The sequence below is a fragment of the Felis catus genome, chromosome C1 (assembly GCF_018350175.1).
Source record: "Felis catus isolate Fca126 chromosome C1, F.catus_Fca126_mat1.0, whole genome shotgun sequence".
Classification (NCBI taxonomy): domain Eukaryota; kingdom Metazoa; phylum Chordata; class Mammalia; order Carnivora; family Felidae; genus Felis; species Felis catus.
In genome coordinates this window covers 123,949,840-123,964,421 of record NC_058375.1, presented here as the reverse complement: position 1 = coordinate 123,964,421, position 14,582 = coordinate 123,949,840, and the positions used below count along the sequence as shown (strand labels likewise).

General features: G+C 43.0%; 1 protein-coding gene and 1 long non-coding RNA gene across 2 annotated transcripts in view; both read right to left on the bottom strand.

Moving 5' to 3' along the window:
- Positions 1–14,582, bottom strand: part of GPR39 (G protein-coupled receptor 39) — a 200,139-nt gene that overhangs the window by 59,253 nt on the left and 126,304 nt on the right. The window lies entirely within an intron of this gene.
- LOC123379343 lies at positions 7,190–14,377 on the bottom strand. Its single transcript, XR_006583717.1, has 2 exons — positions 13,083–14,377; positions 7,190–7,626 (listed from the first exon to the last, which is right to left on the bottom strand). It is a non-coding gene; the product is annotated as an uncharacterized LOC123379343 (long non-coding RNA).

The window sequence follows — 14,582 nt, the reverse complement described above, 5'->3', positions numbered from 1 at the left end:
CACACATTCTTATTTGGATAACTAGTTTAAAAAAGAAAGCAAGAAAGAACCACTCCTACAGGAAGATGGGCCCAGGGAGCATCATACTTCATTAGCCACTTAATAAAAGCTTCTCGATGGAGATAATTCCTTCCCTGAAGAGGGCGGCTGTAAAAACCAGTTTGGTTTCTTTAAGTATGTTTCCTCCCTCCAATTAGTTTTAGAGACCATCTATTTTGCCCCTAAACCCCAGGGCTTCACTCCCCTGTGATCCACACTGCATTTTCCCATGGATATTGGGAGTCAAGCCCTGCGAGCTGTGAGGTCAGGGTCAGCCTGAAACATCTAGTTTCTTGATTCTAGTTTCTTGATTGTTGGCATGGAGAGCAATAAAGATGTGCGGGAAGGGGCATGAGAAAAGACCATGAGGTCACCATCCAGGGGACCTATTTTTGTCCCCAAGTACTGTTTTAAAGTATTTTTAAGGCCTTACAAAGCCATTGCATGGCTTCTGGAACTCCTGGACCTATTAAGTGTTTTTCTAGATTTAGAAAAGATCATTCTTCCCCTTAAAAAAAAAAAAAAAAAAGAAGAAGAATAAAAGTCACTACTTTCCAATAACCCTAGAAAGACCCCCAACTGAGTATTGTGTCAAATGAAACAAATACATAATAGAAGATTTAAAGGTTTCCCACCAACTAGCCTCTCTTGCTCTGGTCTCTTGGTCTCCTGTTAAATCAAAATGATTTAACGAAATGAAACCCACAGGGAGAATGCCACTGTAAAACTAAGATACTCAGTCTTTGTAAAACCTGCTCTTCCTCAGAGGTTCTCCCAACCACTGTCACCCTTTTTGTTTCTTTAAACCAAACACAGAATATTTTTTCATCTTTATATCACTTCAAAGAAGCCGGTTTTACAGTTAATGTCTGATCAGAAGGAATACTTACAAAGCAGAATTTGGATGGCACACGCTGTATTTAGTTCTAATACCTGACTTGGGGGATGGCCAAATCTCTCCATGACTCAGGTATACCCAATGAAATATGCAGAAATATTTGTGTCATAGCCCATTAGTGGGGTTAAGTATACAAGTAAACACACCTTCACTTTCAAAAGATGACGTTTCTGACCCACAATCAGAAACATGGATTGGTTAAGTGGACAGACTACTTCCCAGCCGTTTACACTTTGTGGCTCAAGGGCCCATGACCATGACGGTCAACTGAAAGGAAACCTGTTCTATGATGGGAAAACTTTTCAGGACTGGAAGTAAAGCCAATGCTAAACTCATTGGTTCAGTCCCTTTTTCTAACTGAGGCAATAAAAACAAAGAGATTGATGAAGCACTTGTCATTGGGCTACTCATTGGATTCTTAAAACAATCCTGAAAGGTTTCCACTCCCATTTCACCAATGAGCCAACTATCAGGGACTTTACCTGTGTAAGCAGGACTCCAAGCCCAGGCTTTGCCCCTAAAGCCCCTATTTTTAATCATTTTGTAACACAAATTTTCTAGCAGCCTTTTGTAACACAATTTCCAAAATCTCTGAATGAACAATAGAGAGGTTAGAAAAAAAATTAACCTAAAAGGAACTAAGAAAAGATGTCAGTAGCAGACTAAAATGGGAGGCATTTTACAACCAATTATCCCAATAATGCATAATCCTTAGGTCCTGTCACAGGGAACTCAGCCTCTTCATTCCTCTCTTGGAACTCAGAATGTTAACATTTAAGAACAATTAAGAAATACAATGTGCTTCGTGCTGAACAAGACTTTATTTCAGGATAAATCAGAAGATACAAATTACATATTCTCTCAACAGCTTCTGAAAAACGTTTGCTCAGAAATCCAACAGTGGCAACTCAGTTTTTTGTCAACTCAGTCTAGCAGCCTACGTTCTAATTAAAATGTCTGCCAAAGACCAGGAACTAAGAACAAAGTATGTGAAGCAAACTCTGATAGAACGGAAAGAAGAAATCTGCAAATTCCGAATTCTAGTTGGTAATCTTCAACACCCCTCTCTCAACAGAACTAAAGAGAAAATCACCATGGAAACAGAACTCAGCCCCACCATCCTTATCAACAGAATCAAGTCAAAATTTATAGAATAGTCTACCCAACTAAAGCAGAATCCACTTTCCCCCCCAAGTTCCTACAAAACATATACCAAAAATAACCCAAATCCTGGGCCAATTAAAACAAACCTCAACAAATTTAAAAGAACTGAAATTCTATAGTTTCTCTGGCTGTAATGAAATCAAACTAGAAATCAGAAACATAAAGGTAACAGAAAATTCTCCATACACTTGTACACTAAAGAACATACTTCTAAAAATCTGTGGACCAAAAAGGAAGTCTCAGGAGGAATAAAAAAAAATTCAATGATTTGAACTGAATGAAAACGTCCACATTTGTGAGACACAGCCAAAATAGGGCTGAGAGAAATTTTATAGCACTAACAGCATACATTAGAGGAAAAGCCTCCAATTAATAATCTAAACTTCTACATCAAGGATCCAAAAAAGAGCAAAATAAACCCAAAGTTAGCAGAAGGAAGGAAATAAAAGTAAGGACAGAAATCCATGAAACTGACAGCAGAAACACAATAGGGAAAATAAATTAAACAAAGAGCTAGTCCTGTGAAAATATCAGTAACATTAAAGAACCTCTACCAAGACTAACAAAGAAAAAAAAAGACACGAATTACCAACATAAGGAATGAAACAGGATATATTACTACAGACAGTAAAGAAATATTAAGAGAATACTACAATGTCTACAAAATACATTTTACACCTTACATGAAACAGACCAAATTCTTCACTAAACCCTACCACAACTCACACAAGATGAAATTATTGGAACAAATGTGTAACTATTAAAGAAACTAAATTTTTAATTTTAAAAAATCACCACAAAAGAAATCTTCAAATCCAGATGGTTTCACTGAAGAATTCTACCAAATGTTTAAGGAATTAACGGCAGTTCTCCACAATCTCTTCCAGAGAAAAGAGGAAGGAACACTTCCCAGTTCATTTTGTCAAAAATCAAAGACAAAGCAAGAGCAAAACCTAAAGACTGAGGGGCGCCTGGGTGACTCATTGGTTTGGCATGCAACTCTTGATTTCAGCTCAGGTCATGATCTCACAGTTCAGTTTGTGGGTTCGAGCCCCATGTCAGCTCCATTCTGACACCATGCCGCCTGCTTGGGATTCTCTCTCTGCCCCTCCCCCGCTCACACTCTGTCTCTTTCTGTCTCAAAAGTAAATAAACATTCTTAAATTAAAAACTAGTCAAAAAAATATTTCAATTGAAATCTAACAAACCATGCCTGAGACTTGTATGCAGCAAACTATACAACGTGCAGACAAATGAAATCAAAGAAGATCTAAACAGAGAGACGTATGGTGTTCATGGATTGGAAGACTGAACACAGTACAGATGTCAATTCCCCTCAAACTGACATGCAGATTTAATGCAATTCTTTCCACAATCTCCACAAATGCTTTTGTTGATAGGGACAAGATTATTCCAATATTTATATGGAGAAGCAAAGGAACTAACATACTAAAAACAATTTTGACAAAGAATGCAGTAGGAGGAATCCATCTACCCAATTTCAAAACTTGGAGAGCTACGGTAATCAAGACTGTGTAGTATTGGCAGAGGCATTAGTCACCTAGATCAATGGAACAAAATCGAGGGGAAAAAAAGAGACCCATACAAATATGCCAGACTGATTTTTGGCAAAGGTACAAAAACAATTCAGTGGACAAAGACGGACTTCTCAGAAAATGGTGCTGGGGCAGTTGGACATAATAGGCCAAAAGAAAAACAAAATACCGTCCTAAACCTTACACTTTATATAAAATTGGATCATAGGGTGCACACCTGGCTGGATCAGTTGATAGAACATGCAGCTAATTCTTGATTTCAGGGCTGTGAGTTCAAGCCCCATGTTAGGTGTGGAGCCTACTTAGAAAAATAAAAATAAAATAAAAAATAAAATTGGATCATAGACTTAAATGTAAACTATAAAACTACAAAACTTGTAGAAAAAAAAACTCAAGATCTAGAGCTATACTTAGTCTCGACACCCAAAGCACAATGCATAAAAGGAAAAAAAAAATGATGTATTGCACTTCATTAAAAGTTTTAAAATTTTTCTCTGTGAAAGACCATGTTACCCAACTGAAAAAGCAAGTTACAGACTGGGAGAAAATTTCAAATTACATATCCAACAAAGGACTAGAATGTAGAATATATAAAGAAATCTTAAAACTCAGCAGTTAAAAAAAAACCATCAAAGTAGAAAAAAGTGTGAAGACATGAAGAGGACATACAGATGGTCAATAAGCCATGAAAGAGGTTCAAGATCATTGGCCAGTGGAGAAATGCAAATTAAGACCATACTGAAATATCGATGCATCACTATCTGTCTAAAACAAAATATGGTGACAATGTCAAATGCCAGTGAGGAGGCAGGAAATTCCGCCATTAGGTCTTGCTGGTTATAATGTAAAATAGTAGAGCCACTGTGGAAAACACGTTTACAGTTTTCAAAATTAAACCTACAACTACAATACAACACAGCAATTGTACTCTTGGCCATTTATCTCAGAGAAATAAAAACCTGTGTTCACACAAAAACCTGTATGTAAAGGTTTATAGCACCTTTATTTGAAATAGCCAAAACTTGGGGCACCTGGGTGGCTCAGTTGGTCAAGCGTCTGACTTCACCCAGGTCATGATCTCCCAGTTGGTGAGTTCAAGCCCCACTTTGGGCTCTGTGCTGACAGCTCAGAACCTGAAGCCTGCCTCAGATTCTTATCCCTCCCTCCCTCCCTCCCTCCCTCCCTCCCTCCCTCTCTCTCTCTCTCTCTCTCTCTCTCTCTCTCTCTCTCTCTGCGCCACTTCCCCAGTCACGCTCTGTCTCTCTCTCAAAAACAAACATTAAAAAAATTTTTTTTTAAATAGTCAAAAATTGGGAACTCATATGTATTTCAATGAGTAAATGGTTAACCAAACTGTGATACATCCGTATCATGAAATACTGTTCAGGAATAAAAACGAACATACTATTGATATACACAGTAACCTGGATAAATCTCCAGAGAATTATGCTGAGTGAAAAAGGCAATCCCATAAGGTCACATACTGTAGGATTCCATTTACACAACACTCTTGAAATGACCATATTGCATAAATGGAGAATAGATTAGTGGTTGCCAGAGATTAAAGACTGCAAGAAACAGTGGGCATGGCTATAGAACAGAAACATGGAAATTCTTGAGGTGACAGAAACACTCTGCTTTAACTATATCAATATCCTAGTTGTGTTATTTTATTACAGTTTTGCAAGATGTTGCCATTGAAAGAAACCAGGTAAAAGATACAAGGAATGTCTCTGTATTACCTCTTATTATTGCATGTCAATGTACATTTACCTTAAAAGAAAAGTCTAACCAAAACCACACAGGAAGAAAACACAGAGGAGCGTTTAAATGATTGCAGGGCTGAATATAAATTTTAAATATAAAATCAATAGATACATTTATAAATAAAAAGATACAGATAGGATCATAAAATCTTTAAAAATTGTTGTAACTCAAAAAACTACCCTACATCATTCAATAGAATACTATGTTGCCATACCAAGAATAAGGAAGCTGTTTCTGTAATGATAGAAAATGAACTTCAATTCTCTAAGGGAAAGAGAAAGCTGTAATAGGGTACAGATATTACCTTAGCACCTGTATAAAAAGGAAAAAGGAATACAGAAATTTGTAAATGTGTACTATATAGAAGGAACTCAACGTACACATGAAATTGGTAACAAGGGATTTGAGAAGGGGAACTGACACAAAGGCAAGACTGGAGACACTTCAGTGAACACTCATAGTACCCTGTGAATATACTATTCTTCAAAAAATCATTCTTAAATAACAGTATCAGAAAAAGAGTTATATCTCTATGCTAGTTTTAAATACAAAGAGCAAAATGTTACTAACCAATCTTATAAAAGATAGTTATATATGAAGGATGTTATACTATGTTAAATACATTAATGTATCAATATCTTGTTAACTGTCACCAAAAATGTGCCAAGAGCATAAAGATCATTTTCAGAAGTTGGAATACAAATGATTAATAAATATGGAAAACAATATCCTTATCCGGAATCAAAGATATGTGGTTCAAAGAGAAGTCATTTTACCTATCAAATTGGCAAGAGACTTTTAACTTTTTTTAATTTTTCCTTTTATATTTATTTATTTTTGATAGAGAGAGACAGAGCACGGTGGGGGAGGGTCAGAGAGAGGGAGACACAGAATCCGAAGCCAGCTCCAGGCTCCGAGCTGTCAGCACAGAGCCCGACATGGGGCTCGAACTCACAAACTGCAAGATCATGACCTGAGCCGAAGTCAGACGTTTAAACGACTGAACCACCCAGGCATCCCAAGACTTTTAACCTTTTTTTTAACATTTACTTATTTAGGTTTGAGAGACAGAGCAGGAGTTGAGGAGGGGCAGAGAGAGAGGAGACACACAATCTGAAGAGGGCTCTAGGCTCTGAGCTGTCAGCACAGAGCCCGATGCGGGGCTCGAAGTCACGAACTGTGAGATCATGACCTGAGCCTAAGTCTGACGCTCAACTGACTGAGCCATCCAGGCACCCCGGCAAGAGACTTTTAAAGTAATATTCAGGGGCACCTGGGTGGCTCAGTCAGTTAAGTGTCCAACTCCAGTTCAGGTCATGATATCACCGTTTGTGAGTTTGAACCCCATGTGGGGCTCTGTGCTGACAGCTCAGAGCCTGGAGCCTGCTTCACATTCTGTATCTCCCTCTCCCTCACTTCCCCCCCCCCCCCGCCCAACCTTGCTCATTGCTCATTCAGGCATTCATTCTCTCTCTCTCTCTCTCTCTCTCTCTTTCTCTCTCAAGAATAACCACTTAAAATAATATTCAATGTTGGTAAAAATGAATGAACACAGCTCCATACTGCTGTAGGAATGAAGCTAGAACAGTGTGTCATCAGACATCAGAAATACTCCAAATGACCAAAGAGAAAGACATGTGGAAATGCAGTGTGGCACACCCTTATCCTAGAATGTTATATAGCCATTCGTGATGGCTTTGAAAAATGGCATTAGCTTACAATGCTCATGATGTAATAAAAACATCAGCATGTAAAACTGAACATATAAAATTATGTCAATTAAAATTTTATTGCTTTCTAGCTTCCAATTTCTTGATTGCAGAAAGGCAATAAATACTTAAAATAATTAAAACCCAGTGAAAAATTGACTTTTGCTGGGGCTCCAAAGATGTCGAATGGAGGTTCGGGAGCCTTTTCTTACCACTTGGTTTCTCTCTCAGCCTTTGAAAGCTCCCTTGCTAAAGCTGGTTCTTTTCTTCCCCTCTTCCATCAGTGCTAGCTGACATTCACATTCAATTAGTTTCGAAGAATCCCCTTAATGCAGCTCAGATGCTTGGATATGGAATCCTCTCTAAGCCCATTGAGCTTGTCCATCAATCCATCAGATGGGAGGGACCCAGGGGGATGGCTCTTGAAGTTCAAAGGAAGAGCAAAAACCAATTTATCATCCACGCATTGCTCCCACTTTGGTTCCATGTCTCCCTGAATGGAAAGTGGCAAATGGTTCTGATTACTTTCTGTCACTGCCTGCTGGGGGGCAGGGGAGGGGGGGCACATCTGCCAACCTTACAGGAAGGTTGGCATTCTGTCCTTGTACAAATGTTCTGCTTGAAAATGCCTGGCCCGCTCTCCTCCCCTCTCTCTCCACCTCACTCTGAAACCTCCCTAGTTGCATTTCTTATTTGGGAATCCAAGGTGTCGCTCAACAAAATAAGAAACAACCAGTGAACTGCGTGATCGCAACAGCTTCCCTTGTCAACAACTGCCACAAAGGAGGGGAAATAAGGAAGGCAGGAGGAAGAAATGAAGGCTTTTGAGGATCTTCCAAAATCTTTGAAAATAATCTTAGCCACATTTCCCAACATAACCTAGTTCTGTGCTTTGCCTCGACTGGATTCCCAAACTGGAAGCCTCAGGCCTGCCTCTGAGCATTTCTGAGGGAGGGTAAGAGTTGGTGCAGCAGCCCTACATATGAGCAATATGGGACCCATGACTAGACATCACAGCTGCTGGCCATTGGGAGAGCCATTTTACTTCTCTACTGGACACCATTTGAGGCCTGACCAGCATTCTTCCATTTAGGGAAATAATCTTCCATTTCCATTTAGGAAGACATCTTCCTAAATGTCTTCCATTTAGGGAAATACCTCATCCTGAGTCTACCTCCACTGGGAATGTGATACAGTCACATGGCAATATCAATGGCAGTATCTCATTTCCTTTAGGGAAATACCTCATCCTGAGTCTACCTCCACTGGGAATGTGACACAGTCACATGGCAATATCAATGGCAGTATCTCATTTCCTTGGCCAAAACGACTCAGGGTTGGGTCGATGATCCAAAGCAGACAATTCATGATCAATTCAGTGATTTCTTCCATAGGACTATGGGGAAGAGGACTATTTAGGGCAAGATGTCTAGCTGGCAGAGTGGAAGCCTGTTGCTGCTGGCGGTCATTTGGGAAAAGGGACTATGCCCAAGAGAGCCCAACAACCTCCCATAGATACCTGGCATCACCTGCATTCAGCCACACATAAACACCTGTAGATTTTGGTTTCAAGATTCAACAAATTCACGTGTCCTTTTCAAAATGCTTACAATGCATTTCCCATCTCTTCCAACCCCAAGAGTTCCACTAAAAGCTCTCAGGAAAAACAACTAACTTATACACAACATAGAGAGTGGTGGATCTGGGAAGTCAGGCCTAGGGGTCAGAAGAAAAGACAGAGCACATCAAGCAGCTGGTGGAGACCCTCTATGACACTCCTAGCCCTTCAGGGGCCTGTCCTAGTGTCCTTTGGAGAAGGGGCTTCTAATCACCAGGGAGTTAAGAGAGATGTGGCAATGGGTAGCCAGCATGTCTTGGGGAAGCTGGAAGGGGGGCAGAAGGGCCACTAGGAGCTTGCCTGGGTTGACAGACCTGAGAAGGTCACAAAAGTAGCCTGTAGCTGCCACCATAGATAGCAGGTCAGGAGAGGAAGATACCCCAGGGCAGCCGCAAAGGCTGGAGGTAAGAAGCACACATTAGCACCCCACAAGGATTTGTGGACCAAGTTCTGGCCAGGAGGAGCCCAGGGATGTACAGCCTATTCAATCACTTCACTGGGAGGGCCTCACCTCACTCACCATTTATGACTGTAAGGTACCTGCCCAGCACCCCTCACTTGTCTTTTCGGCTTATCCAGCCCTGAGTCATAGGAGCCTGGCCCATTCCTCACAACTCCACTGGAAGCCTTCATCCCTACTATGGGTTTATAAGCTATTTCAGGACTCCTGGAACTTCTCATCCAGTTTCTGCTAGCAGTTAGCACTTGTGCCACGATTTAGCACTTAATTACACTGTCTCGCATCAAATGCTCTGCTTTTTATGGGGTTAGTTTAATTCAAGAAGACTGCAAGTTGTGTCAAGTCCAGGCCTCTGCTCTCACTGCCCAGAACCCCCATCCCCAGACCCTGCACTGAGTAGATCTCACCAACCCCTACCACCCACTGATTAAGACCCCACCCCCCTGTTTCCCAGCTGGTGTTTACAATCACTCCCAAGGACAAGGGTAATGAAATTCCAATTAAGACATCCAACTGTTTGATTTTAACTGCCCATTCGACCTACCTGCTTCTCTTTACACAGTAGTTTTCCTTCCCAGTAAAAGATCTTCAGTCTAGGACCCTGAGGGGGATTTTTCTAACCCCTGGCTTTCTATATTCACAAATAGCAGAGGAGGGCTTGGATTTTAGAATTTAAAACAGGTTTTGCCTGATCATAACCAAAAGGACCACATCTCCACTGCTGAGGGATATTAACTTAACCGTCTGAAATCAAATACCAAATCAAGATGTGACTCTTCTATAAGCAGACACTCCAAAGGCACCTCTCCTGTTCCAGTCCTAGCTTAGATTCAAATGGTCTGAGATGTCAGTTTAGAAGACAGCTCAGATTTGGCCATAAGGAAGACCTTTATGATTTCTTTTTTTTTTTTTTTCAATGTTTTTTATTTTTGGGACAGAGAGAGACAGAGCATGAACGGGGGAGGGGCAGAGAGAGAGGGAGACACAGAATCGGAAACAGGCTCCAGGCTCTGAGCCATCAGCCCAGAGCCTGGCGCGGGGCTCGAACTCACAGACCGCGAGATCGTGACCTGGCTGAAGTCAGACGCTTAACCGACTGCGCCACCCAGGCAGGCGCCCCTAATTTCTTAAATCAGAAAATAAGCCAGGGACCTGGTGAATGGAAGGAAGATGGTTGTGGGAGTATTAAGAATTATCCTTGGGCAAAACTCATTCATTCACCCAGAAAAAATTTTTGATCTTCCACTGAAGAAGCACACAGTATCTACAGAGTCGAAGACCTCCCCATCGCCCCTGCAGTATATATTCACCCTAATTATTCTTAGACCCTGGGAAGTCAACAGCCCCGGCCTTCAAGAAAGTTCAAGTCCATCAAAAGAATTAAGCAATTTAGTGGAAAGGTCAAACCTGGACTAAGAGGTAGCCAGGATTCTAAAGAGGCCTATCCCCCTAGGCTGCACTGCCTCTGGAAAATTCGGGATTTAAACCCACGGTGATCCGTTAGCCCTGGGGAGAAAGTTTCCAAAGTAGTGTGAGGAGGTGCCACACTCCTGTGTGTGGAGAGGAGTGGAACGGGAGACAATGAGCCTGGACAACTCTTTCAGGTGTGTTTATTTTTATTTTTATCTATTTATTTATTTGGGGGCAGAGAGAAAGGGAGTGAGAGACAATCCCAAGCAAGCTTGGAGCTGTCAGTGCAGAACCTGATGGAGGGCTGAATCCCACAAACTGTGAGACCATGACCTGAACCAAAAATCAGGGGCCAGATGCTTAACAGATAGAGCCATCCAGTCGCCCCCTGGACAACTCTTTCTGTGGAGAAAAGGAGGTCCAACTCGAGCGGAAATGGGAACAGTAGAGGAGGGAGAGTGTCCTGCCCTTTTTTCTAAGATAGCAGAAACCTAAATATACTTAAAAATGGATGAAAAAGAGTAAGTAGTAAGAAAGAAATGGCAAGTTCTAGAGATAAAAGATGGTTGATAGAGTGATAGAGCACGGACCCCAGAAAGGTGGGAGGAGAGAATATTCTAACTAAATATGGACCAGAGGCGGAGACATTGGAGGGAATTCAAGAATAAAACAACAGTGATGAAAACAAATAAAAGAAGCAAAGCACTGCTGCTGGCAGAGGGGAGGATGTCACCAGGGGCAGAGATCAAGCCCAGAGGAAGTATTAAGTCTGAACAGCAGAGGTGGGCAGCGGGAGGTGTAGGGACATTTTAGATTGGCGAGAAGCAGGTGCTCGTGGAAGTACCCAGAGGCAGGCTTCCCGGAAGAGACAGAAGCCCAACAGGGGGCCAAAGTGATAGAAGGGACATGGATTAGGACAGTCAGAGCCTGCAGGAGGTGGAAATCAGAGGATGCCCCAGCCAAGCTGAGGAGAAGCCCAGAGAAGGGAGAAGAACACACACATGGATCAGAGACACAGAGGAAGGAAGAAGAGGATGAGTGGGGAGAGCACTAGGTCAGTGAGCCTTCTGAGGAATCTCTGGGATGCCCTCGCAGCCGACTGGAGACACCAGTCCAATACCCACACCCCCAGTCCTGATTGGAGGCGTGAGTTGGGGCTAACAGCCAGTCCCAAGGGAGAGAGGATGCCCCGGTGTGGACAGTGCTCTGAAGCCAAGAGGCACTGGAAGACCCAACCCTCACAGGCTAACCAGCCTCCTCTGTCACAGCTCCCGTCGCAAGCAGGGTACAGCCTCCAGGAAGGTGTGAGCCCACGCCCAGCTGCTTCCTTTCCAAAACCAGCAGCAGCCAGTTATGGAATTGATTGATATCAATCAAGCCCATCAGCAGCTGGGGTGGGAACAGAGTTCAGTTACACCTGACCCAGCGTCTATGCTGACTTGGCAAATCATGCTCAAATTATGTGGACAGATTCCAGGCAGAGAGAACTATCAGCACAAACTTGTTCAGTCTTTCTGAAGTGTTAAAGCAGTAGTCAGGCCTATGAAAATCAACCAGCTCTCTTCTCATTCTTTTTAAGGACTTTACCTCTTGCTTATTACAGCACAGAGTCAACAGATCAAAATAGCAAAAACAAAAACTTAAGCACCTGGGTGGCTCACTTGGTTAAGCATCTGACTTCAGCTGAGGTCATGATGTCAAGATTTGTGAGTCTGAGCCCCTTATGAGGGTCTCTGCTGTCAGCACAAAGCCCGTTTCGTATCCTCTGCCCCCCTCTCTCTCTACCCCTCCCACCTCACAAACTCTCTCGCAAAAATAAATATTAAAAAAAAACCTTAATAGCAAAAAAACTGCCATTTACTAACAGTAAAGAAAAAGTGCCAGGTACTGTGCTAAATCTATTAAATGACCTATAGCAACAACTCTTTGAGGTTAACTCATTGTACAGATGGTAAAACTGAGGCACACAGAGTTTCACTGACTTCATTTTCACAATCAGTAACCAGGATTCAAGCCGGAATTGGCCGGACTCCACCAAGACTTCCCCTGCCTCATTCGTGGCACAGAGCTCTCCACGGCAGACATGCTTTTGCCAGTACTTCCCCAGAAAACCTGCCCAGCAAGGTGGCTGGGTCTTGGAGGCCCCTTGGTGGTGGGTGGATGGCTTCATCAGCATTAGGGAGCTTTACCCCCAGATGTACTGTGCCTGTCTAGCAGGGCACGCTCACAAATGCCTCTCTGAAAACCTGGAACGTGGGATCATGACCCGTTTCTAGCCCAGGCCTGCTGTGAGGCTGGGAAGAACGGGCAGGCCTTGCAAACCAAGAAGCCTGGACAACAGGGGCTTCCCACTTTGACCAGCTGAGCAGCTCAAAGACATTGTTAAAACCTAGACTCGTTTTAACACTGCACTCTGCAATTCTCATTAGAAACATCTATGTCCTCTGGCACGGATACTCACAGGTAAAAGACAGCAGCAGTGGCTCCAAGCATCTCATCCTTCCCCCGAATAACTCCTGAGACCATGCGGGAAAAAGAAGAACCATCCTCTCTGAACGCCAAGGAAACCTCTTTCCAAATCTCCCCATCCCCACCCTGTATCCACGTGTTTCAACAACCCAAATGGCCTCATTGCCCAATCTTGAATCAAGCATTCGTGAGGGGAACTAAAATACCGTGACTGTCCTAGTGATCATCAATCCTGGATGCATATTTTAATCACCTGGGAGGTTTTCTACTTACCAATTAAATCAGAGTTTCGAGGAGGTGGGGCCCAAGTATCAGCGTTGCTTCAACAACACCTCGGGTGTTTTTAATAGGTAGCCAATATGGGAAACCACTGTTTGGGCTAATCAAGTTTCACCACCTGCTGCTGGGCCAGAGGCCTGATAAAATTCTAGGTTCTGCAGGCAGCAAAGAGGTGGAGGGACATGGGTGCTGAGCAGGCCATTGACTGTGGCTGTCACAGCCAGTCCCACTGGTGGCACTCAGAACAGGAAAGCATTCAGTGAAAGAAAGAGGATTGGAGGGAAAGATGAGGGAGGGGAAAACCACAAATATGACCAGGGAATGTCCACCGGGGAGGGCAGCACAGTGTGTGCAGGCCCAGCGGTTATCCTGAGCTTCTTCAGGATCTCACACTTCACACAGCATCCCACTCCTCCCTGCTCACCCTCAGCAGGGCATGGAGTTTCTTCTCCTGCATCCATGGTACCTGAGAAACACTGCACAAATGCTGATGGGCCATGGGGACAGAGGGGCCAGCAGGAGCCAGCATGGGACAGCATGGGACAGCAGCCCTAGGTGAGCACTTCTAGAAGAAAAGGCCACTGAAAAGAAATACTCCAGGTTGAGATTCTTCTGTGGCCTATTGTTGCTTCTGATCTCCTAGGAAATTCATTCAACCACCTGTGCTCATAAAGAATCTAAATGGGATAAATGCCTCTGTTGGCTCATACAGAGAATCCTTTGGAAGAGTGAGACTTGAGAGATGTTCTCTGGGTATCCTTTGGCCTCTCTCTTCTGTCTCTCCTATTGACAAATATCAGTGGTATCACCCTCTGCTAAATACTGGCATCACCTGAGAGGCCTTGAAAAAAAGAATACCATTGACCCAGCCAATCCCCACACCATTCCATCAGAATCTCTAGGAGACAGTCATAAGCATCAACAGTTTTTAAAGCTCCCCAGGTAATTACAGTGTGAAGCCAAAGTTCAAAACCGCTATCCTATGTTCAACATCCAAGTGAACCAATGAGTATCTTCATTACAAAGAAGTGGGGGGGGGGGGCACAAAGGTGGCTCAGTCAGTTAAGCATCCACCTTCAGCTCAGGTCATAATCTCACGGACTGTGAGTTTGAGCCCCGCGTAGGGCTCTGTGCCAACAGCTCAGAGCCTGGAGCCTGCTTTGGATTGTGTCTCCCTCTCTCTCTGCCCCTCCCCCGCTCACACTTTGTCTCT